This window comes from Phascolarctos cinereus, unplaced genomic scaffold (genome assembly GCF_003287225.1).
Source record: "Phascolarctos cinereus isolate Bilbo 61053 unplaced genomic scaffold, phaCin_HiC Scaffold_3;HRSCAF=262, whole genome shotgun sequence".
Taxonomy (NCBI): Eukaryota; Metazoa; Chordata; class Mammalia; order Diprotodontia; family Phascolarctidae; genus Phascolarctos; species Phascolarctos cinereus.
The window spans coordinates 189,467,421-189,493,468 of NW_027555736.1; the positions used below are offsets into that span (position 1 = coordinate 189,467,421).

Sequence of the window (26,048 nt, forward strand, 5' to 3'; positions counted from 1 at the left end):
TTCCCCTTCTCTGCTATTTTCCCTTTTCCCTCCTATATCTCTATTATTGAAATGCATTTCTGTACCTAGCTGAATGCATGTGTGCAGGCCAGCACCTTTGCTTTGACTAGTTCAAATGAAAGTGAGATTAAGTGTCTGCTGTACCCTTCCATCCCCATCTTGTTTGGATAGATGTCTACTTTTGCATCCTGATTATATGAGATAATTTTCCCTAACTTTTTCTTTCGCTTCCTCCCCAGTGTATGCCTCTTACCTTTTCTTATTCATAAGCTCATCAAGACGTAATAGAGCCATTCCCAGGTCTTGTCTCATTAGATTCCTTCTATAATCCCGGTAATGATAGTATTCAGACAGGACACATGTATCATCTCCCTGTGTTTGTATGTAAGCTAGTTTATCCTTGTTTAGTGTTTACATGTTTTCCTTTTTATGTTTCTCTTCATTCCTGTGTTTGAACTTAAAAGTTTCTTTGTAGCTTTGATCTTTTCATTAGGAATGCTTGGAATTCTTCTCTGTCATTAAAGGTCCCTTTTCCCCCATATTCTCCCTGAGCTTATAATCAGTTTTGCTTAGTAAGTTATTCTTGGCTATAACCCTATATATCCTTTGCCTTCTGGAATATTGTATTCCAAGCTCTGTGCTTTTTCATAGTGGTGGCTTCAGAATGGTGTGTGATCCTGTCTTCTCAGTACTTGAATTTTTTTCTTTCTCTTTACTTATGAGATATGTGTATGTATTTTTGGCCTGGAAACTGGATTTTGGCTATGATGTTCGTGAAATTTTTCATTTTGGGAATTCTGTTCCACTTTTGGCCTCTGGTTTTAAGAGATACGGACAGGTTTAACACTTGAAATATTGTGTCTAGGCTCTTGCTTTGGTCATGGTGTTCAAGTAGTCAAATGATTTTTTAATTTTTTCTCCTTGATTATTTTCTAGGTTAGTGTTTTTGCTGTGAGATACTTATATTCTGTCTCCCCCCCATCTTTTGACTTTGTTTTAATATTTCTTGTTGCCTTTAGGATTCATTGACTTTTATTTGGTCCATTCTCTTTCAGGGAGTTTTAACTCTTGTTTCATCTCTTCTAGTAATTCTAGTTGAGTTTGTTCTAAAGCTGTATTTTTCTCTGAGGCTTTGCTTGTTGATATTTTGGAGTCATTCTCTTCTAGGTTTGTGTCTTGAATTTTCCTACCACCATAGTATCTCTTTATGGTGGAATTCTTTGCTCATTCTTCCAGCCTTTTTTTCCGACTTTGGACTTGATATTAGGGCTGGGCTCTGCTGCACTTCTGGAGGGAAGGTCTGGGCTAGTCCTGTTGATGCTTTCTTAGGGTATTGAGGGTTGTGTTATTCCAGAATCTCAGGAAGAGGTGGAGACCTGCAAACTTTCAATGCTCTCAAAGTGTTTTGATCCAGGGCAAAGTCTGAATGCTTTCTCCTTGATCTGAACTCTTCAAGTTTCTCACCTGGGTTTGGTTCTGAACAACATTATATTACTGCTGGACTCAGCCACTGTTAGCCAGCTGGAAAGCTTTGTTGATTCATAGTGACAGAGCTGTAGGCTCCTGACTTCCCTTTAATTTGGGATTCCTGCCCTGGTTGGTTTTTTTGTTTTTGTTTTTGTTTTTGTTTTTGTTTTTGTTTTTGCAGATTAGGCTAAAAGCTGTAACTGAGTCACTGCTCAGCTCCTGTGGTCTGAGTCCCACCTCTGCTACTTGCTTCTGAATTGCTCCCTTTCTCAGTATGCTCTGCACTGGGCCCCTTCTCAGTCCTCCCTGGATCTGTGACTTGGAAATTGGTAGGGGTAATAAGGCTGCCATTTGGCACCTGTCACCTTCTTGTGTCCAGGATCTCTTCTTTGAAGGTTCATAACCTCTCACCAGAGCTGTAGAGTATTTTTAGGGCAACCTGACCTGACACCATCCCTACTTTCTTTTTCCTATTTTTGTTTGCCCAGCACTTTGCATAGTGCTTGGCATAGTAGGTATTCAATAAATGTATATTGACTAATTTATACACTTAGCACATAGTAAGCACTTAATAAATGCTTAGAAATTAACTGACTTTACACCTGGCAAACTTGGTGTCAGTGGGGAAGCCTATCCCTCAGAATGCAGAGGAAGTCTAAGCTGAATTGAAAGCAGAAAAGTTTTATTAAGGAGAAAAATAAGGCACTAGTGGTGAGGCACCCTAGTACAAAGGAGCCCTCAGCCTGAGAAAGGCAGAGGCTTAAAGACTGATTAGGGTAAAGAATGGGCAGCCTATCCCAGGAACAGGTTGGACACGCAAGCAGGATGTTTCATAGGAACTGTTGACCACAAGGCTAATCTCATGGGCACTTTCACACCAATAGAAGTCAGTGTTGAAGGGATTATGCAAAGACAGACACAGTAATGCATTGCTGGTGGAGCTATAAATTGGTTCAACTACCATTCTGGAAAACAATTGGAATTATACTGATAAAATGACTACCCAGAAATTTCACTGTTTGGCATATAATCAAAGTAGGACAGTAACACAAAGGCCCCACAAACACTAAAATGTTTGTAGCAATACTTTAGTAGCAAAGAACCACAAACAGGTTTTCTTCCCTGTCTCCCTCTGCTGATCTGGGCTGGATATAGGATTTACTGTGACATTTTCTGGATTTCCCCATCAAGATGTGATCTGGTGGATTTTCCGTATCTCTTTGGAGGAGTCATTTTGAGAGATGATGGGGCGAGGGTGTCTCTTTGTACAATGTCCTTCTACTGTATCATCTTGGCTCCACTTCACACATTTTCTCTTTTTAGAAATCTAGAAACATGAAGCAAAGATTAAAATTCAAGTAAGCAGTAGTCTAAGATTTTAACATTCCATAAGTAATTGCTTTTTACCCTTTGGGATGGTTATTACGTCATTGAAAAGGTTCATTTAATGATAAAATTCTGGGTAGAAGTGAACCTTGGGAGTCACAAGCCAGGTGGGCTGTTAACAGTTTTTTTTTTTGTATCAAATTGGTTTTATTCTTTACAGTTTCTCAGTCATCTTGATTCAGTAATTAATGCCGCTTCTGTCTGAAGGAGCATCCTTCTGTAAGTCTTGCCTTTCCTCCAGTAGGCTGACAGAGCACAGTGGAGCATCCCACACAGAGAATCACTGTTTGTGTGTGGCTGAAGACAGTGCATCCATGAAATATGAGTTCAGACTCTGCACCAGGCGCTTCTTCTTGTGTTTCCGCTTCTCCTACTCTGGAGAGGGGTGCAGGAAGTCTTTCACGAGAGGCATGATGGTTTGGGGAGATCTTCACCGCTGGAAAAAAGCGCCATTACAGTTTTTAAGCAACTATCACCATTCCCCTTCAGCCTCTTCTGAATGTTTGATGAGAGCAGTTATTGATACACCATACAAATGAATTTGTAAAAATAATATTTTGTATTCATAAAAGAAAGAGTACGGATACTTTTAGAATATTGAAGTGACATGATTGTTTAATGTCTTTGTTGTTTTTGTTCAGTGATGTCCAACTCTTTGGGACCCCGTTTGGGGTTTTCTTGGCAACGACACTGGAGTGGTTTATTATTTCCTTCTCTAGCTCATTTTATAGATGAGGAAAATGAGGCAAACGGGATTAAGTGATTTGCTCGGCATCACACAGCTACTAAGTGTCTGAGGCCAGATCTGAACTCAGGAAGGTGAGTCTTCCTGACTCAGACTTGGCTCTCTATCCACTATGCCGCCTAGCTACCCTGTTTAATTTCTGTTGTCTTTAAAAATAAGATTAATTTACTGGATAATGTTGAACTTCTTAAATACGAGTTTTACAGTTTTAAAATATTTTCTTCATGGTTAGTATAAAATAATTTTGGGGACACCCCCCCCATGAGGTGACGAAGAATTGAACATGACTTAAAACGACTGAATAACCACAATAAAATAATTTGTTTTTAACAAAATTTTATTGATCAAAATATTTTATATCACTTACATTTCCCCTCTTCCCACAGAGCCATCCCATATAACACTACAAAAGAATAAGGAAAAATAGGAAACTTAACCTAACACTATCAAAGTTATATACAGTGTTCCACACCCACAGTCCCACAGTTGTCCTTTTTTGACCAAGCTTATAACTTAATAGCATTCGGTTTTGTTTTTTTGTTGTAATTTTTCTATTTATATAATTGTAGTCACTGTGAATGTTGTTTTCCTGGTTCTGCTTGCTTTATTCTACATGAGTTTCATTTAAGTCAGACCTGTACAACCTGTGGCCCGAAAAAGAATTTCAGGTGGCCTGTGAAAAATGTAGAGGATGTAGATACAGGCTCTCCTTACTTCTCTATACTCATCCTTCTTTGCAGAGGTGGAGAATACTGCAAATACTGCCAGAAATGGTTGATAGATTGGCTTATTTTTGTCATTCTCTTTTGTTTTCACTGTTATGAGATGGACTCCTTTTGTAAGAGAAGGGGAGGAGTGTATTTGCAAATGAAGGTGATATAGAAAGAAGAGAAACTTTACAAGTGCTTAGAAGACTGATAAAGTCTTTCCATATTTCTCTATAGTCATCATTTGTTGTTTTTTATAATATAATAATAATCCATTATATTCATGTACCATAACTTGTTTAGTGATTTCCCCAATCAATGGATCTGCCTTGTTTCTGGTTCTTTGCTACTACAGAATGTTACTGTAAATATTTTGGTGTTCCTAGGACCTTTTTGTAATTGTCCTACTTTCAATATGCCAGTAAGTGAAATCTCTGGATTAAAGGGCACAAACGTTTTAGTTACTTTATTGGTATAATTCTAAATTGTTTTACAGAATGGTTGGTGGTTGAACCAGTTTATGATTCCACCAGCAATGCATTACTATGCCTGTCTTTCTTTAATCCCTTCAACATTGACTTTTTCCAGTTTGTGTAGGTATAAGGTCAGTTAATAACCAAGCATTTAAGTACTTGCTAAGTGTATCAATTAGTAAATATTTAGTAAGCTCCTATCAAGTTCCAGGCCCTATGCTAAACCTTGAGGATACAAACGGGAAGGGAAAAAAACAGCACCTGTCCTCAGGGAGCTCACGATCTAATGGGGGAGACAACAAGAAAACAAAGATATACAAACCGGCTATATACATGATAAATAGGTAGTAATTAAGAGAGGGAAAGCACTAGATGGAAGAGGGGTTGTGAAAGGCTTCCTGTAGAAGATGAGATTTTAGTTTGGACATGAAGGAAGCTAGGGGACGCAGGAAGCAGAGATGAAGAGAGACTCCAACATTCCATGCAGGGGGGACAGCCAGAGAAAATACCTGGAGTTAAGAGACGGAGTATCTAGATTTTATAATAGCAAAAAAGGCCAGTATCACTGGATCAAATAGTATGTAGTAGACTAGAGAATACGATGTAAGAAAACTAGAAAATGCAGGGAGAGAATTGGTTATCAAGAGCTTTGAATATCAAACACAGGTTTTGTATTTCATCCTGGAGGTGATAGGGAACAACTGAAGTTTATTGAGTCAGGGATGGAGTGACATGGTCAGACCTACACTTTAGGAAAATAACTTGGGCACCTGAATGTAGGTTGGATTGGAGTAGGGAGAGACTTGAGGAAGACCCACCAAGCAGACTGTTGCAATAATCCAGGTGTGAGGTGATAAGAGCCTGTACTAGGCAGAGTAGTGGCAGAGTAGAGGAGAGAAGGGGGCATATGTTGCAAAGGTAATATATAGAATAAATAAGATATGTTCTGTGTATGTGTGTGTGTGTATGTATATAATACATGTATATGTATATTGTGTGTATGTATATAGCTAATAAATATATATAGGAAGTAGGAAGTTTCATTTTTTGTACTTATAGCCCAATGCCCAACACAGTACTGGACACTTAGTAAATTCTTGTTGGTTGATTGTTTCAGATCTTCCTACATGCAGATGGTGGTGCTGATTGCATCATATAATGTTAATGTTTTAAGATTTGCAGAACACTTTACAAATGTTATTTCATTTGATCCTTACAACAACCCTGGGATTGATATTTTGCATATTAGTTTGATTAATTGATATTGTTGATATTTTACAAATGAGAAAACTGAGGCATATGAGGGTTAAGTGTCTTGCCTTAAAAGTTACATTTTTAGTAAGGGTGTTGAAACTGAATTTGAACTTGGGTCTTCCTGACTCCAGGTGTAGTGCTCTATCCATTATACCACAGCTGTCAGAACATTGCAGGGCCTCCTAAATGAGGTCTATAATCATTCAAAAGAGTTTAGCCTAAGTATTCATGCAGGAAAAAAACCACCAAAAACCAGGTGTATCATCAAGGCTATGATATGCAATTGAATAGAAATTGCAAAGGACTAATCCATCCAATCAAGTCAACTGGCATTTATTAGTGTCTGTTAAGTACTGGGATACAAAAAAAGCAAGAAACAGTAGTGTTTAAGTCCCTCTTCTTTCCATATTACCTTCATTTGCCAATACATCCCTCCTCTTTTCTAATACAAAGAGCCATCTCATAACAGTGAATACAAAGGACAATGACAAAAATAAATAAGCCAAGGGTATCAACCATTTCTGGCAGTATTTACAGTGTTCGCCACCTCTTCAAAGGATAGGAAATACATTTTCTCACTTCAGGAGCAAGCTTGGTCTTTATAATCAGTGTTCAATTTCAATCTTTTTTTGTTTGTTTTTGTGTGTATGTTTTTTCTGGTGGTTCTTGTGACACCAGTCTTCCATACTTCTCTCTATTCGTCATGTTAGTTTCTTTTTCAGCAAGAGAATACGCCATTATATTTATGTACCACAGTTCATTTAGCCATTCTCCAGTTAACAGACTTCTATTTTTAAAATAAAAATAAATTGTAGCATATCAGCACCTCTGAAAAATTCAAGTTATTCACTACAAGGGCAATAGGGAGCTATAGGATGGGCTTGAGCAGATTGCAACGAATTTCAAATGAAGATTTAAGCATGAGAATCATATAAAGGATGTTCAGATATGATTGGGGCGGGGTTGGGGGTGTGGGGGAGGACTAGTTACATATTGAGAGTGTTATCAACAACAGGCAAGGCTGGGGAGTTAGCAGGGGACAAGCTGCCATTGCCCAATGCTTTGCCAGTTGCAAGCCAGCCAAGAGTCACAGGATACACCTCGGTAGAATTGGGTACACTCCCTCCCAAGAAGGAAGCACATTGAGCACAGAAGTGAGAGCAAGCTTTATACTGTTAGTCTGGTTCCCCTTACCCCTCCCTCCAAGACTCAGATTGGTCCGAGTTACAGTCAAGTTTCACAAACCTCAGTCCGAGTTGCAATTGGTGGAAAATCGTGATCCTTTAGTTAGCATATGCATGAAATTCTCTGAGCTTGAGTAGTAGCAGATTGTTTTGCCTGGACTTTGACCCCCAACCAGCTTGGACTGCTTTGGGCCTTGGGCTGTGAAGACAGAAACCCTGCTGTCTTAACTGGCCTGAAGAATGTCACTGGTCCCCTTCATTAGTTAGCCATTCAGCACCTTTCCTGTTTTTTTGCAACTTATGTGGGGAACCTAATAATTCAGCATTTCTCACAAGAAGGAAAGGTAACTAATGAATAGCTTTTGTGCTCCAGTGGTATCCAAAAAATGTCAAGAAATATAAAAGAAGGCCTCTCAACCCATTGAGTTTTCCTTCTGTGGAGGATTTAGGCAGAAATAGACAAGAGACACACAGGACAGTTAGGCAAGTATGAGTTGCCAATCTGTATTACCTGGAGGAAGTACCTACCACCAGTAATGATATGGCATCACTCTTTTGAAGTACTACTTGTGACTTGCCACCTTTATCTGGACTTGATTTTTTTTGTTTTAAACAAATGAATTTGTATTCTAAAATGGCACCAACCTTGTTTTCCAAAGAGATCTTGTTTATTGGCTAAAGTAGTTTGACGACTTTCTCATTTTCGTGACTTACATTGGTTAAATTTTGCAAGAAATGATCATTGAGGTCAACATCTTTTCCCTTTTTTTTTTTCCATTTCAGTGTTTCCAAATCAGTAGCACATTTGAAGAGGTCAGGTTGATGTAGTTGTAGTTGTGTCTTAACACCTTCATTTGTATAATTTGGTGTAAATTTTTTGAGAGCTGTGTTCTAATTAGTTGAAACATTAATTTGTATACGAATAACTGTGACACTGTATTTAATTGCCACTACTAATTGGCTTTTCCTCTTCATTCCTCCCCATAGGGGGAACCAACTCCCTTTCCCACCCCCACACACAAGTTCTTGGAGAACAAGAACTGTTTCATTTCTCTCTGTATTCCCAATGTATGGTATGCTGATTTATTGACATCCCTGCCTACCCCCCCCAAATCTCCACCCCATACGCAGAGTGGAATATGTACTCCTAGGACATAGAGGACACTTAATAAATGCTTATTGATTGATTTGCATATCTATATCTATATCTATATAGATATATATAGATATAGATATAGATACATATATATCTGTCTGTATCTGCATGTCTGTTTGCATTTACCTGTCTACAAAATGTTTCCCCCAATAGAATGTAAGCTTCTTGAGAGCAGGACTTTAGTCTCTATCCCCAGCACCTGGTATAGTGCCTGACTTACAGTAGGCATAGTAGAAATTTAATAAAAATTTGTTGAATTGAATCATTCCCACATCATTGCTAGTTGCTTCATGTCTATTAAGATGGTCATTTTCTTATTTTGTGCCTGCCATTTCCAGAACTTTCTTCTAAAAGATAATATTCATAATATATAAACTTAAGGCTTCTCTTAGTAGTCTGTGTTAGAGGCTTCAAACTCGGGACCACCAAGTGCTGCAAAACTCCTAAGAAACTGCCTAAATCAGGTTAAAGTGTAATTGGGAGATGTTTAACAAAAAAAATAAAAATACAACACAACATGGGTAAGGTTAATTTTTGGCTTTCTAAGTGAGTATGTGGCCTACTGGGTTCCATTTCTATTTGAGTAGAAACCACTGATATTTACAGACCTTTGACCTTTTTTTATTTCTCAAACTTGAGCCGTTATTTTCCAGCCTTCTTTCCCTTTTCATCATCCCTTATGCCCATCTTCGCATAGAAATTACCAAGAATTAAATATATGTTGTCATAATGTAGAGGGTTTTGAAGGCTTCATAATTTTTTCTCTATGTTTTCTTATTCTGGTACAGACTTTGGGATATTAGTTGTAATTATCTGTGATGCCTTTTTTTTGTTGATGCTCCTCATGAGCACTGAAAGACAGAGACAAAGTGACCTTGTGTCCCATGACATGTTTCTTGTTGCCTTACAATCCATGAAGAAGCTAACTTTTTTGCTTGCCTCTTGAGGAGAAATTGTAACAACTTTCTTGAGCTTCGATTTCCTTTTGCGTTCTAGTTTCATTTATCCTGTGAATGTTGATATTGAAATTCTTTATTTCTTTCCAAAGGGCATTGATTCAATGATTATTAGAAAATATGTTATATTTAGAAAATTTCCAGTTAATGTTGGGTTTATAAATGTTCTAAAAGTGATTCTTAGCATCATTTACTTCTTCATGTCAGTCTGCCACCATCAGTCACTATGAAGTAGAAAGAGGCTTCGCTTTTTTAATTATTCTCTTTTCATAGGTTGACATAGCCAAAGAATTCCTCACAGAGTGGCCAGGTGCTACTGATGATGAGCTTCTCTATAATTAATGAGGTTGCATCTTAAAAAATAGATTCTTCCTGTGAAAATACTCAAAGCCTTTATATAGTAGAACCTGCCAGAGTTTGTGATATGCTGGCACAACTTTTAAAAACTCAAGGTTATTCACCTATGAGATATTGGAGTAGGACTTTTATGTGTAGAAAGGGAAACAGTAATATTAAAAAAACAGTAATAATTCATCTTTGTGTGGTATTTTTTCCTTAAAACTATACTATGATATGTCTTATCCCCATTTTACAGGTAGTATGTTATCCCCATTTTACAAATGAGAGGAAATGAGACTTTTAGAAGTTGTCACTTTCATAGTTACCCTAGCTATATAATGTGGGAATAATTCAAAATCCATTGTGTTTCATTCTACATAAATCGATGTTGAATGGCCATTACTCTGTCCCTCTTTATCTTGTGTAAGGAACAGAGAATAAGAATAAAAGATACCTTTGCTACCCTCAAATTACTTTCAGTCTAAGTGATGAAATATGACAAAAAGTAATGTTTCTACACTGTATGCTTTTATAAATATTCTTTCATCTAGAGGTCACTTGATGATCGCTTCTGCCATGTGGAACAAAGGCAAAACCAGAAAATAGGTTTAAAAATAAAAAGCCTTTGAGAAGCTGATATAGATGTTTAAATGCTTATACATACTAAGTAATTTGGTTATCTGATCTTTCTGTTTATAAGAGATTAAAATCAACAAATTAGAAAATTATGAGGAAAGATTGCTAGTGGCAGGTATAGTGGCAGTAGCAAGAACAAGAAGTTGATAGCCATAGATAGAAAAACCAGTAAAAGTAGATGCAAGAACTCATAAAATCAACACAATCTGAGTCTTTATAGTATGAGGATAGCCCTACAGATCTCAACCCAAAGGACAGTATTTATTTTAATAAAGTACAGTAATTGATGTTTATAATGATGACCCTTAGTCGTTTAAGAAAAAGCTCATGTATGTTCCAGGGCGGTACGTTTTATGTCATTTGAGGTATACCATTTATGAGGTTTTGAAATATTACTTTTATACTTTAAGGAAATAATTTTGAAATCTTGAGAATAGAATATTTATTAGAATATGAAAAATAGGGACAGCTAGGTGGCACAGTGGATAGAACTCTGGCCTTGGAGTCAGGAGAATCTGAGTTTAAATCCAGCCTCAGACACTTCACACTTAACTAGCTGTGTGACCCTGAGCATGTCACTTAACCCAGATTGCCTCACCAAAAAGCAAAAAAAAAGTAAAAAATATCAGACTGTTCAGCTTGTTCATTGTTTGATATATTTTAAATAATTTCTAGTAAAGCAAAGTGACTAGGAGAGAAGAAAAATTTATATCACTGTGAATATATTAAAACTTATGGAAATGCAAGTCTTTACAGACCTAACATTTGACATTTACTAGCTATATGACCCTGGGCAAGTCACTTAACTCCTAATTGCCTCACGAAGGAAAAAAAGTGTAAGATAATTCAAAAGATTTTCAAAGGGATAAGTAAGGAGTTGGGAATAAGGGGGATTATTAATAGAAAGTCTTCCTCCTCCAAACTTAATTACTGATATCTAAATAGCATTTTAAAATTTTTGAAAAGTGTTTTAGATCAGAGGTGTTAAATGCACAGAGCCCCATCAAAACAAATAAAAATACAACATGGGTAATGTTAATTTGTGGCTTTCTAAGGTAATATGCCACTGGCAAGGATTTATTTCTATTTCAGTTTGATAACACTGTTCTAGATATATTACCTCATGTGAGTGACCAAATAACTGTTAAGAAGATTTACTGTAGAGGCAGCTAGGTGGAGCAGTGGATAGAGCACCAGCCCTGGATTCAGGAGGACCTGAGTTCAAATGCGGCCTCAGACGTATAACACTTACTAGCTGTATGACCCTGGGTGAGTCACTTAACCCCATTGCCCAGGGCCCCCCCCCCAAAAAAAAAGGTTTACTGTAAGTAGTAGTATCCCTGTTTTACAGATAAGTGATTTGCAGATGGTTAAACACCTAATAAATGTCAGAGGCTGGACTTTAAATTCAGGCTTTTCTCACTCTTCTGCAGTATTGTTGTTACAGTCTATTCTTTCATCCCTGTCCGAAAACCTCAAATTCTTCAACTCTTCTCTCTCCTTCATAAAAGAATGAATGATAAAGCATTTTATAAGTGTTTACTGTGTACCAAGAACTGTGCTAAACAGGAAGGATACAAATATAAAATTAGGAATAGTCTCAGCTCTTAACAGGTTCACTTTCTGTTGTAGGGGTGCACCACCTACACAAATAGGAGAATCTAGCTGCAGGCCTGATGGCAAGACCTTTTTTATTTATTGTCAGTACAGATGGCATGAATGTCATTTATTCCCCATATCCATTCACTTGCCCATTCCTGTGAATTCTGTCTCTGCAATATCCTTTAAATCCATCCTTTTCTCTCCACTTAATGTTCCACCCTCCATTGTATCTTCTTAGTCACACAGCAGCCAACTTGGTTCAGGTACTCCTTCGTACTTGGACTATTATTATTCTTTAATTTTTTATGGCTACTTTTTGGTTTTACATCACATTTATTTCTGAATATGGTCTTCCTCCCTTCTCTACTCCTTGAGCCTTCTTTTATAATAAAGGTTTAAAAAAAACAGTTCATAAAAACCAAACAACACATTCTTGCTGACAATACTTGTTCACTTCCATACCTATCATCCCCATCATCTTCATCTTGTGCATTTTTTCAGTTCTTCTCTAGAATCAACCTTTGTCCTGTAGTGATTCAGTTTGTTTTGTTGTTCTTTTTGCTTATGTTGTCATTTTGTATATTATTTTACCATTTTGCCATCACTTCATGTCTCTGAATTCTTCATATTTGTTGCTTTTTACAGTGCAGTAATATTTTGTTACATTCATGTACCACTATTTTGCTTTTTCAAATCAGTGACATGTACTTTGTTTCTGGTTGTTAGCTGCCACAAATAGTTCTGTAATTAATATTTTGATATATATATATATGAGATCTTTATTTCAGTCTTTGACTTCCTTGGGGGCATATGCTTTGCAGTAGGATCTCTGGGTCAAAAGACAACGTAGTCACTTTTTTTTTTTTAGCATTATTGCAAATTGCTTTTCAGAATGGTTGGACCAATTTACAACTTGTGTTGGAGGAGCTTCTCTAGGAGTGATTATTTCCATCTTTTGTCATTTTTGCCAATTTGCTGTATGTGAGAGTTGCTTTATTTGCATTTCTCTCATTTTTAGTAGTTTGTAGTGTCTTCCATATGGTGATTAACAGTTCTAAAAAGAAGTATGCTAAACTCATTTCTCATGCCCTTTGACCATTTGGATCACTTACCCATTTGGATATTCTACCTAGAATATTGTAGTAGCCTCCCAGTTGGGCTTGCTAGTTTCTTCCACTTTCAAATCCATCTTGTACCCCACTTTTAAAGTAATTTTCCTTACACATCTTGCTACAGTTTCCCCTTGCTTAAAATCCTGAAAGTGACGTTCAGTTGCTTATAACATGGAGACTTTTTTAGCTTGACATTTAAGGTGCTTTACAACCTGACTCCACCCTATCTTTCTAGTCTTTAATTAGCTATTACTTCTTTTCAAGCAGTCTCTTCTGGACTAAATCAACTGTTCCCTCAGTTAACTGCTGCCTCTCCTTTGCCTTTGCTTATTCCATTCCCTGTTTCTAAAATAAATTCCCTGTTTTCCAAATCTTTTTTGTACTGACAACCTCTCCTCTCCAAGGACCAGCTCAGGTGCTGCTTTTTCCATTAAAGTGGTCGCTGATCTTCTAACAGCCCATGTGATCATTTCCTCTAATCTCTGCTACTTTGTATCTTTTCCTATGTGTTTAAAAATTTTCTGATTTATATTATAGCTTTGTTTCTCACTTTCTACCAACACTCAATTAGATCGTAATTTGTGAACTTTTTTTCCCCAATTAACAAGCATTTACTTTCTTTGCCTTTTACAACTCCCTCACTCCATTGATTTCAGAAAGAAAAATAAAACCTTGCTAGCAAATAGGTATAGTCAAATGAAATTAATTACCATATTGGCCATGTTAAAAAATTCGTGTCTCATTTGTATCTTGAGTCCTACCTCCCCTTTAGCAGGTACACAGCACGTTTCATCATAGTGCTCTGCAATCCTGGATGATCACTGACTGCATTGATCAGAGTTCTTAAGTGTTTCATTCTTGTATAAAATGTTCTCTTTGTTCTGCTTACCTCATTTTGCATCAAGCTGTACAAGTTTTGTGAAACTATCCTGTTCATTACTTTTTTTTTAACAGTGTGATTTCTTTTACTGTTTTTTGGTGTTTTGCTTTTGTTTTCCTTTAAAAACAATCAAACAAACAAACTGAAGAAGCAGCTTGCCCACCAAGTGGCCTGGTTCTGATTTAGGAAGACCAGGGTGATGGGGGATCACTTCCCCAGAATACTCAGCACTTCCACAGGAACTGTTGCTGGAAGTAGAACCCAGACTCCTTCGGTAGTAGTCATGGGTTGCTACGAGTGAATCACTGGATGGGATTGCTGCCATGTTGCTTGTTCTTATTGTGATGATGTAAACTTTTGTTTTAGTGGCAGCTCCTGAGCAGCCCCTGTCAGGCAGTGGGCTGCAACGGACGATCATGGGTGACCTGGCTGGGGGGAAGGGGGTGCCAGGCCACAGAGCCCATTTGTAAAGGAGATCATGGGAGAATACTCCACGGCAACGTAAATGAGAGAGTTCTTTGGGTTTCTTCATTACTTTTTATGGCACAATGATATTCCATTACATTCATAATTCTCCATTTTTTGTTTGGTTAATCTAGACATTTTGATGTTTGTATAAATAATCTTGCATTTCATTTAATTGTTTTATTTGTATATAATTGAAAAAAATAGTTTATAATAATTTTATTTGCTTTCAATTTTTAAAATTTTTGATATTGGTAATTTGGTTGTTTTCCTTTTTGAAAAAATTAAATTAACTAATGGTTTATTTTCCCCCACAATGTCTTAATTTTATTTATTATCAGTCAATAAAGATTTGTCAAGCAACCTACTATGTGCTAGATACTCTGCTAAAAGGTCAGGGGATACAAAGAAAAGATGGTTCCTGCCTAGAGGAGCTTGCAATCTGATATAGGACACAGTACTCCAACAACTATATACAAACAGGCTATGTGGAGATTAAATAAAAAAAGATTAACAAAGGGAAGGCACAGGAATTAAGAGGAATTGGTGAAGGCTTCCTGTGGAAAATGGGATTTTAGCTGGGTTTGAAAGAAGCCAGGAGGGAGGAGAGGATTCTAGTCATGAGGGACAGTCAGTGAAAATGCCCAGAGTTGGAAGATCGAGTGTATTGTTGAAAGAATAGCAAGGAGGCCAGTGTCACTGGATTTGAAGAGTATGTGGGGAGGTAGAAGGTATAGAGAGGTATAAGGTATAAGACTGGAAAGGTGAAGGAAGAAAGTTAGGTTATGAAGGGGCTTTGAATGTCAAATAGAGGATTTTGTATTTGATCCTTGTGGTGTTAGGAGGAACCATTGGAGCTTATTGAATGAGGGCTGGTGGGTAGGGTGAAATGGTCAGACCTATGCTTTATGAAGTTCCCTTTGGTAATTGAATGGAAGATAGACTGGAGTGGGGAGAGACTTGGGGCATGCAGATCTACCAGCAGGTTCTTGGAATAGTACAGGCATGAGGAGATGAAGCACTGGGTCAGGATGGTGGCAGCATCAGAGAAGGGGAAGGAGGTATATTTAGGAAATGTTAAACAAAAATAAAGGATTGAAAAAAAGGCCATTGGGTTTGGCAATTAAAGATCATTGTTAATGTTGAAAAGAACAGTTTTGGTTGAATGATAAGGTCAGGAGGAGAGGAAATGGAGGCAATAATTATAGAAGGCCTTCTCAAGGAGTTTAGCCAGGAAAAGGAGGAGAGATATAGTATGATACTAGAGGGAAATGGGTGGATTAGCGGAGAATTTTTTGAGGATGGAGGAGACGGGAACATGTTTGTAAGCAGTAGAGAAGCAGCTAATGGACTGGGAAAGATTGAAGACAAATGACAGAGGGGGCAATCTGAGGAAATAGGATAGAATGAGATCACTTGAGCATGTGGAGGTATTGACTTTGACAGAGAAATACCATCTAATTATTTAAGATGAGTGGAAGGAGTGATATGAGGTAAGGAGCAAGAAAGGGGAGTAAGAGTGGAGAGGAAACTATAAGTGAATGGATATGAGGCAAGGTTTTCAGCTGGGGGTGGACACTGATGTTTGAGGGGTGAAAAGGTTTGGAAGAGCCTCTAGTGAGTGGGACAATGAGTTAATTAGGAATATATAAAAGGATTGCATAGCATCAGTGAGGGCCCATTTGAAGTTATATAACATAAATTTATAGAGTACCTAGTCAAGTCGGTTACATGATTTTTTTGACCTTCAATCAGCAGCACTTGTGTAGGAGCAAAGGCAACAGATGGTGGGAGTGATGAAAGGCTGAGTTTTGGCAGGGCACAGCCAGTGATATAAGTGGGGAAGAGACTCTAGAGAAAAGGTCATTGTGGAATTAAACTGGTTCATCAGGGGGTCAAGATGGGGAAAGTGAATGTGGGTAGTACATGAGTTGATGACCTGTCTAGAAGAGAACTGAGGGATCAAGGGATTGGAGGTCATGGTGTAGAAGACAAGAGTAGGAAAACAAAAGAAAAAGTGGAAATCAAGTGGGTTGTGATCAGATAAAAGAATTTCAGAGTTCATGAATATGGGGGTGATGTATTTATGGGTGATGGCAAGGTCAAAAAAAACGACTATCTGTGTTTGAGGTGGGGTGGAAGAGTAAATCATGGAAAATGAGTAAGTTGAGGAACTGGGAGGTTAGGTGTCATCATGTATGTCAAAGGCTCCTAATATGTGGACAAGAGTTGGGGAGGAAATATTGTGAGCCAGGTACTAAACTCATTGAGGAAGAAATGGGAATGTCCTAGAGATCTTTAGACAACAACTACTAGGATTTTGATTAAGTGGTAGATGTGATTTTTCTTTCAAACTTTTGATTTTATTAACTTCTTCGATTTTCAGAATTTCTACTTTGGTCTGTAATTATATATTGAATTCGTTGGCCTTTTCTTGCTCTTTTTTTGTGGTGGGGGGGACACTAGGCAGTGGGGTTAAGTGACTTGCCCAGGGTCCCACAGCTAGTAGGTGGCAGGTATCTGAGACCGGATTTGAACTCAGGTCCTCCTGACTCCTGGGCTAGTGCTCTATCCACTGAGCCATCTAGCTGCCCCTTTTTTTTGCTCTTTTATTGATGAAAGAGTTTATAATTATAAATTCTTTAACTAAGAACTGCTTTGGCCACAATCCACAAATGTTGGTATTTGTCTCATTGTTACTTTCTGTGATAAAATTATTTTCTATGATTTGTCTTTTGATTCACCAATTTTTTTCATTGTTTCTTCAGTGACCCTTTACTGAATATAATTTTTATCATGTCAGTAAAGGATGTGTTTAATATTTCTGCTTTTCTGTGTTTGTGAGGTTTTCATGCCCTAATAATACATGGCCAATTTTTGTAAAGTCATTCCATACATAGCTGAGAAATATGTAAACTCCTTTCTGTTCCTATTTTGTAATCTCTAGAGAGCTATCATATCTTTTCAAAAAATTCTACATATGTCTTCTTCCCCCTCCCCCTCTTCAATCCTTCCTTCCTTGGAAGGTAGTTCAGAAGAAGCATAATAAAAAATTCTGCTTCAAACCTTTTTACTTTGTAAATGTTTGTTTCAAGCATGTTTCTTGGAAACAACGTATTATTGGATTCTGGCTTCCAATCCATTCTATTAATCCTTTTCTGATTTCTGGGTGTGTCGACCTCATTCAGTTATAGTTATCTTTATTTACAAAAAAAGAAAAAGAAAAGGATAGTGAATCAGAAAATGTGCAAGACTCTAGTAATCCAAATTTGATATAGTCTCCTTCCAGTTTTCTGTTTCTCCTCTCTTCCATTTGCCTAGACACCAATCAGAGGTTCTCTCCTGATTCCTTTTGAACATCCTTCACAGTCAGACTTTTAAGGTTATAGTTTGCTTTGCTTTTGACTTACCCTTTTCTGATTCTACCTTCTCTTTTATTCCCTCTTTTCTCTACCAGTTCCCTCTTGTTTGCTTGTTGAGTTGTATGTATTTCTACACCAAATTCTGTTGTGTATTCTGTCCCCCTTTGACCATTTCAGATGAAGGTAATATTCAACTCATGTGCTCCCACACTTCCTTATTTTTTATATAATCTTCTTTTTCACTGAGATTATGTCAGATGTAAGTCTCCTTCCCATTTCTTCTAAGATCATTAAGAATTGGGGTCCCTAGGCCCACTGTCTTATTTAACCCCTTCTCTTTGATGACTTTAGAATTCCGAGGGAACAATTGTTCCTTCTCTCCCTATTACAATGTAAATACTTTATATAGGCTTTTCTTTTTTCTTTCTTTTTTTTTTTTAATGATGCCAATTTTAAATAGATTTTGTTTTCCTGGATGAGAATTGCATTTTCACTTGTTTGCAGTACTGATAAAAAGTCAGCGTTCTTCACTTCTCTCCCTCTGTACACATTCAAGTATTTAGAATGCCCAGATTTACATAGTAGCTTAAATGTTGCTTTTTTTTTTTTTTGGCTAGGCAATGGGGTTAAGTAACTTTCCCAGGGTCACACAGCTAGTGTCTGAGGCCGGATTTGAACTCAGGTCCTCCTGACTCCAGGGCCAGTGCTCTTTCCACTGTGCCACCTAGCTGCCCCAAATGTTACTTTTAAACTGCTATTGCCTTGGCTACAAATTTGAGATCTTCAATTTTTGGAAAGCTGTGTAGAATGCTCCTTCTTCTGGGTCATTTAGTCAACCTCTTCAACCTTGGTCCAGAAGAATCTCTCCCAGATGGGACTGCTCCACTTTCTGGGAACCTACCTGGAGTGCCCCCTGCACTCTGGTACATCTCAGTGATGATAGGGTTGCAGATCTTCTCAAGTTTTTTCTGTTGAAGCTCAAATTTTTCCTTCTTAGCAGTCTAGTTCTTATCCAGCCAATTAATTATTTCAGTATATTTGTCAAGTATCTTTTGTTTGTCTTCATCACCAGTTTTGCTTTGGGGTTCTCATCCTCTATAGAAGCCTTTATGTTGAAAGCATAAGATTCAAGAGGATTCTTGGAAGACTCTCTGCTTCTCATCTTCAGCCTTGTATTTCTCCGCCTCCTATGGCTCAATGTCTTCTTTGCTCAGACAACCTTTGTCATTGGTGTTGGTAATCTTAAAACTCCTTAACTGTGCTCTTAGGCACAGCAGAAACATTGAGGATGTGATTTGCATCAATGTCAAATGTTAGTTCAATCTGAGGAATGCCCCTGAGGGCAGGGGGATTCCTGTGAGCTCAGACTTGCCAAGCAGGTTGTTATCCTGTGTCTGTGTCAGCACTCTCACCTTCATAAACCTGAATAAGCAAACCAGGCTGGTTGACCGAGTAGGTGGTAAAGGTCTCTTTCTGCTTGGTAAGGGTGGTGGCATTAAGTTTCATCAGAATTGTCATAACTTCTCCAGCACTTTCAATTCCAACAGAAAGAAAAGTGATGTCCTACAGGAGCAAATCCTGCACGTACTCGGATTTATCTCCACCACAGGCAACAACCTCATCAGGATTGAAGCTCTTGCTGAGTTCCTTGCTATTGAAGATGTTCTGCAGAAGTTTCTGGATTTGGGTGATCCAAGTGGAACCACTCATCAAGACAGTGTCGCGAATCTGTGATTTATCTAGCTTGGCATTTGTTAGGACCTTTTCCACAGGGTCCAGTATGCCATGGAAGAGGGCAGCATTCAGCTCTTCAAAATGGGCACAGAAGTTGATACCTTCATAGAGGGAGTCAGTCTTTCTCTCTCTCTATAAATATATGTACATATATTTTTTTTTTTTGTGAGGGCAATTGGGGTGCTCTATCCACAGTGCCACCTTGCTGCCCCTGTTAGTTAATCTCAATACTGTCAAGGGTAGTAGAAGAGATTGTGAACTTTGCAAGCAGTGTGCAGATAATGGGCAGCCCTTGTGTTCTCACTGATGTTCTTCTTGTGCTTTCACTTGAAATGGTTGACTGTGTGGTTGTCAAAGTCCTCCCCAATCAAGTAAGTGTCCCCAGCTGTGGATTTGACTTCAAAGATGCCATCATCAGTAGTAAGAATGGAGATATTGAAAGTACCCCACTCTGGGGCAGCTAGGTGGTGTAGTGGATAGAGGTCCCACCTTGAAGTCAGGAGGATCTGAGTTCAACTCCGGTCCCAGACATTTGACACTTACTAGCTGGGTGACCTTGGGCAAGTCACTTACCCCAATTCAAAAAAAAAGGAAAAAGAAAGAAAGTACCCCCCTCCACGTTCAAAGATCTACACAATTCTTTCAGCACCAACCTTTTTGTCTAAGCCATAAGCAATAGCACCATTAGCTGCATTAGCAATAATAGCAGGTGCATTGATGATTTGGAGGACATTGAGACCAGTGATGGTTCTAGCATCTTTAGTGGCCTTATGTTGGGAATTGTTGAAGTAGGCTGGTACTATGATGCCAACATTTGTGACAGTATTCCTAAAGTAAGCTTCAGTAATTTCTTTCATCTTGGTCAATACCACAGAAGATAGTTCTTCTGGGTAGAAACTTTTGGTCTCCTTTTTGTACTCCACTTGGACCTTAGGCCTGCCTGCATCATTAACCACTGTGAAAAGCCAGTAATTTACGTGTGACTGTATAACTGCATCATCAGGTCTACAACCAGTCAGACAGTTGGCGTAAAGGACTATATTGGTAGGGTTTATTGCAACTTGATTCTTTTCAGCATCACTTATTAAAGGTTCTGTGTTGGTGAAAGCAACATAGTGTGGGGTGGTCCTGTTTCCTTGGTCACTAGGAATGATCTTCACTTTCCCATGTTGGAAGATTCCTGCCCAGGAATAAATGGTACCATGAGCAATGCCAACTGTGAGTCCCTTTGATATGGTTGCTGGGGCATTGAGGGTCATAGCTGGCCACTGTGGAGCAAGATGGCTTCCTGCCATGTTGTGTAGACCCATAGAGTCTTTTCCAATTGTGTACTTTTATTTACCCTTTTTATATTTTTCTAGATTCCTGTGTTTACATTTCTTAATACTTATCTGGTCTTTCTATCAGGAATATTTAGAGATCTAAGCATTCTATTTCATTGAAGGTCACAGTTTTTCACAAGTTATTCCTGGTTGTATGACTCCATCTTTTGCCTTTTAGAATATCATATTCCAAGCTCTCTTCTTTATGGTGGTAGTTGCCAAATCTTGTGTTACCCTAACTGTGACTTCTTAGAATTTGAACTTTCTTTCTGGCTGATCGCTTGTAGTATTTTTTCTTAGACCTGGAAGCTCTGGGTTTTAGCTGTGATATACCTTGAAGCTTTCATTTTGGGTTTTCTTTCCAGTAATGAAATATTTTCTTCTTTTGAATTTGTTTTCACATTGGATCTTGGATTCATTAACTTACATTTTGTGAGTTCTGATTTCCAGTTCTGTTACTTGGGTAAAATTTTGTGCCTCTTGTACTAAGTTGTTAGTGTTACACATCTGATCTAGGTCAAAATCTTATCACTTCCCTGCCTGAGCTTTGAAAGCTTTTGGCCCTTGTTTGGCTCTAGGCAACCCAAAAACTATAGGTTTGTTCCTGGTTGGAGCTGTAGTAGACCTTTTCTGGCTTTATCCCTGTCTACTCTCTGGAAGGCTCTGCGGGCTCAGATCAACAGGACTTTAGGCTTACCCCTTAGTTTGACCTTCTTGCCATCATTACTTAGCTGCAGGCTTCAGCCTAGTTCTGTGGACTGGATCTGCAACCCTGATCTAAGATCAGGGACATAAAGCTTCCACTAGCTTCTCTCTTGTAGAGAGCCTCAGGCTGGATACTCCTTTTCTCAAGACACAGTTTGTCAGACCCCAGCCCATTCTCTGTGCTGACAGACTTTGTGGGGGCCTTCTTGATTGGACACCCTCTACAATACCTACAAGTCAGTAAATATTTATTCAATGCCTCCTATGTGTCAGGCATTGTGCTAAGTGCAGGGGATACAAAGAAAGGCAAAAGACAACCTCTCCTTTCAAGGGGCTCATATTCTAATGGGAGAGGCAACCTGAAAACAACTATGCACAGACAAGATATATACAGAATAAATTGGACATAGTTAGTATCCCCATTAAGGGGGATAAAGCTAAGCCTTCTTGAAGAAGGTGAGATATTAGCTGTGATTTGAAAGAAAGCAGGAAACAGACATTAAAAGGAGGAGAATTCCAGACATGGGAAACAAACAGTGAAAATACCCAGAGTCGAGAGGTGCCATGTCTTTTTCAAGGAGGCCAATATCACTGGATCACAGAATACATGCAATTAATTACCCTATCCAGAGTTGGAGAAATGACTCATTGTAGTTTCAATTTGAATTTTCTGAGCACTGCTTGGTTTGGTGTTTTGCTTGACATTTTTTGGAGTAGTTTTGGGAGAGAGATGAGCTGTATTTGCCCCTGTAATTGGACAGTGGAGCCATTTATTGAAGGAGAGATAGAGACATCTCCACACTTCCCACCTGACAACACTCATTTCTGATTTCTTTGGCTTCTCCAACTACACTCATTTTGGATTTCTTTGACCTCTCCATCATGCTTCCACTAATCTCATCATTGGGAAATCCACCATCTTGGCAAGATTTGACTATCCTTGGTATTCACACCTCATTAGTACCCTCTGCTCCTCACATTGGAGGATGGAGCCATGAACTATCAATCTCCAATTAAGGAGAGAAGGTAGCTGAGACATCTCCTGAAATATCTCATTTCCCACCTAGCAGCACTCACATTGACTTCTTTGGCTTTTGCAATCACTCATTTTGGATTTCTTTGATCCTTCTACGCTGCTCTTATCTTCTCTTCCCTCCTCCCCACCTCCTTTTTATCGTTCTGTTGTGTGTGGTCCTCATTTTATGGCCAGCTCTTTCTGGGTAGGGGTTTTGTTTGTTTGTTTGTTTTTGTGTCTCCAGGCTTAGGTAATGCCTGGCACATAGTAGGCAATTTTTGTTGGTTGAATTGAATTTGTCCCAAGTCCAGGTTAATGAAGAATTAAGGTTTCCCTGATAGATATGAAAGAAGTAGATAGCAGTAACCTAAGTCCCTGGAATCTGTGCTTGGGCCCTGAGTCTGTCTTTCTTTTGGGGAATCATCCTCATCCAGCATGGTACTCTCTTGGCTATAAAAAGCTCTTGTTAAACATTTTATAATTGACGTTATAAAAGTTCTAAGGCAAAGCAAGACTCACTTCCACTTTCATGCAGTTTAAGTATTTAAGAGCCCTTAAGTGGCCTTTCGCTTATTTGTTTGAAGCAAGAAAAATAATGTTGGCTTTATTTTGTCCATTAGCCCAAGCCATAAAGCCTGGAAAAAATATTTTGGGCTGGAAAATGTTTGTCTGTAAGATTGCTTTAAAATAACAGCCCAGTTCATTTCTTAATACGTGTCTTAAAACAGCCAAAGGCTTATATTTATGCCCTCTTCGACATTTTTCTTTTTTTTTTTGCTAGGCAATGGGGTTCAGTGAATTGCCCAGGGTCACACAGCTAGTAAGTGTTATGTGTCTGCCAGATTTGAACTCAGGTCCTCCTGAATCCAGGGCCAGTGCTCTATCCACTGTGCCACCTAGCTGCCCCCCTGTTTGACATCTTAACACATTATTGACCACTCTCTTCTTAGTTCTCTCGCCTGTGAAACTGTTTGGTCTTGATTCTTGGCATTTTTTTTTCTTAACATTGATTTTTTCATTTTGAGTTCTAAATTCTCTCCCTCTTGCCCTTCCCCCACCCATTGAGAAGGTAAGCAATGTGATACTCATTGTACATCTGAAGCAGGGATGGGGAACCTGCGGCCTTAGGGGACATTTATGGCCCTCTGGGTCCTCACGCGTGGCTCTTTGAGTCCAAGTTTTATAGAACAAATCCTTTTATTATTTATTTATTTTGTTTATTTATTTTATTCTGTAAAGTTTGGATTCAATTGGGGGGGCACACTTGAGGACATAGAGGGCCACATGTGGCCTCAAGGCCATAGGTTCCCCACCCCTTATCTGAAGTCATGGAAAATATATTGACTTATTAGCCATGTTGCCAAAAAACAAACCATAGCTGAGATGATCAACTGTGAAAGACTTCACTCCTCTGATCAATATGGTGATCCAAGATACTTCCAAAGGTCCCGTGATGAAAAGTGCTATCTACCTCCAGAGAGAACTGATACACTCTAAGTACAGATTGATGCATGCTTTTTTCATTTCCTTTATGTTTCTTGCTTTTATTTATTGTGCAGCATGGCTAATATGGAAATGACTAAACATATGCTTTTGATATCTTGTCACTTTTCTTCTCAATGGGTAGATGTAGGGTGGGAGGGAGAGCTCAGAATTAAAAAAAAAAAGATGTTATTACTATGTATAATGTTCTCCTGGTTCTGCTTGATTCACTTTGCATGAGTTCACGTAAGTCTTCCTAGGTTTTTTTCCTTTTTTTTCTGGAACCATTGACCTCATCATTTCTTGTATCACAGTAGTATTCCATCGCAATCGTATATCACATCTTGTTCAGTTTTGCTATTCACCAGTTGATGAGTATCCCTTTGATTTCCTATTCTTTGCTACCACAAAATGAGTTGCTATGTATGCATATTTTTATACATGTAGGTCCTTTTCCTTTTTATTTCTTTGGGATATAGACCTAGTAGTATTATTTCTGGGTCAAAGGGTATAAACACAATTTTATAGCTCTTTGGGCATTGTTCCAAGTTATTCTCCAGAATGGTTGGACCAGTTCACAACTCCACCAACATCAGTATTCTTTTCTTGGTGAGTCACTACCTGGCTCACAATTTTTTTTCCCTCCTTAACTACTGTTCCTGTTCTAGAGTACTTCAACATATATATTGACTCTCCTTCAAGCACCCTAAGCTCCCAGGTCCTCAATTTATTTAATTTCCATGACTTACTCCTTCCTCTACCCAACTTCAGTCAAACACAAAGATACCTTTAATTTTTTTTTGGTGGGGGGGCAATTGGGGTTAAGTGACTTGCCCAGGGTCACATAGCTAGTAAGTGTCAAGTATTTGGTCTGAGGCTGGATTTGAACTCAGGTCCTCCTGACTTCAGGGCCTGTTCTCTATCCACTGCTCCACCTAGCTGTCCCTATACCTTTAATTTTTCCATCATCCACATGTTCACCACTTCAGTGTTCAAAAACTGAAATTTCCTTATCTAATTATCTTCCACTTTTCCCTCTCCTTTCCCATATCAAGTCCTACTCTTCATCTACACCAAGATCTCCAACCCCCTGATCCTTCAGTTCTCTGCAAATCCCTCACCCCTCCATTAGCCACACTTCACCTTTCCTCATCTTGACTCTGTGGTGAGCCACTTCAGTTCTACACTGTCGTCTCTCTAATCCTTCGATCTCTCAACATATTACCACCCAGCCAAGCCTCAGCCTTGGATCCCTCACACCATCCATCACCGTTGCTCCTTCATGCATGCTATTGAATGAAAGTAGAGAAAATCACACAACCATTCTGACTAATGCAGTACAAATTCATGTCACACAACCTCAACTGGGCCCCTCACTACTATTTGGCAATCTTTCTACACCTCCCTCAGGAGCTCAATATCCCATTCTCCTCTTCAGCTTTTCCAAACCTTTTATTCCTCCTCTACCCCATCCACCTAACCCCTGTTCCCCTACTTCCACCTCTCAGCTAAGAACCTTGCCTCATGTTTTACAGAAAAAATTGAGGTCATTGGTTTAAGCTTCCTCTTATCACTCAGATTCCATTCTAATCACTCTTAATTTTAGTGCCTTCTCTCTTATTTATCCCGTATACAGCTTGTTTGTGCATTTTTGTTTTCATGTTGTCTTTCCCATTGGATTATGAGTTCCTTGAGAACAGGTATTCTTTTGCTCCTTTTTGAATACCCAGCACTTAGCACCTTGGCACAGCATTTAATAAATGCTTGTTGACTAACTAGAATGAACTTTAGATGACCTAGTCTGACCTGTATCTATAGCATTTCTAACAAGTGGTAAGCTAGGTACTACTAGAAAACTTCCAGTGATTGGATAGTTATTATCTCTTAGAGTTTTCTCACTTTTCATCCCTTTCCCAGTCTGTTCTCCATGCCACAGCCAGACTATTAAGCATGCGATTTAGCTTCATTTTATTCCTCCTTATATCCTTCAATTGGCTTTAAGTTGCCCTGGCACTTTGTTCTATGCTGTACAGCAATAATTCTTTGTTCACCCATTGCACCCAACT

General features: G+C 38.5%; 1 protein-coding gene and 2 pseudogenes across 4 annotated transcripts in view; 1 reads left to right on the forward strand and 2 right to left on the reverse strand.

The window, feature by feature from the left end:
- CTDSPL2 (CTD small phosphatase like 2) overlaps window positions 1-26,048 on the forward strand; it is a 106,988-nt gene that overhangs the window by 21,755 nt on the left and 59,185 nt on the right. The window lies entirely within an intron of this gene.
- Window positions 3,039-3,265, reverse strand: LOC110223669 (small ribosomal subunit protein eS27 pseudogene; annotated as a pseudogene).
- Window positions 18,549-20,753, reverse strand: LOC144456402 (heat shock cognate 71 kDa protein pseudogene; annotated as a pseudogene).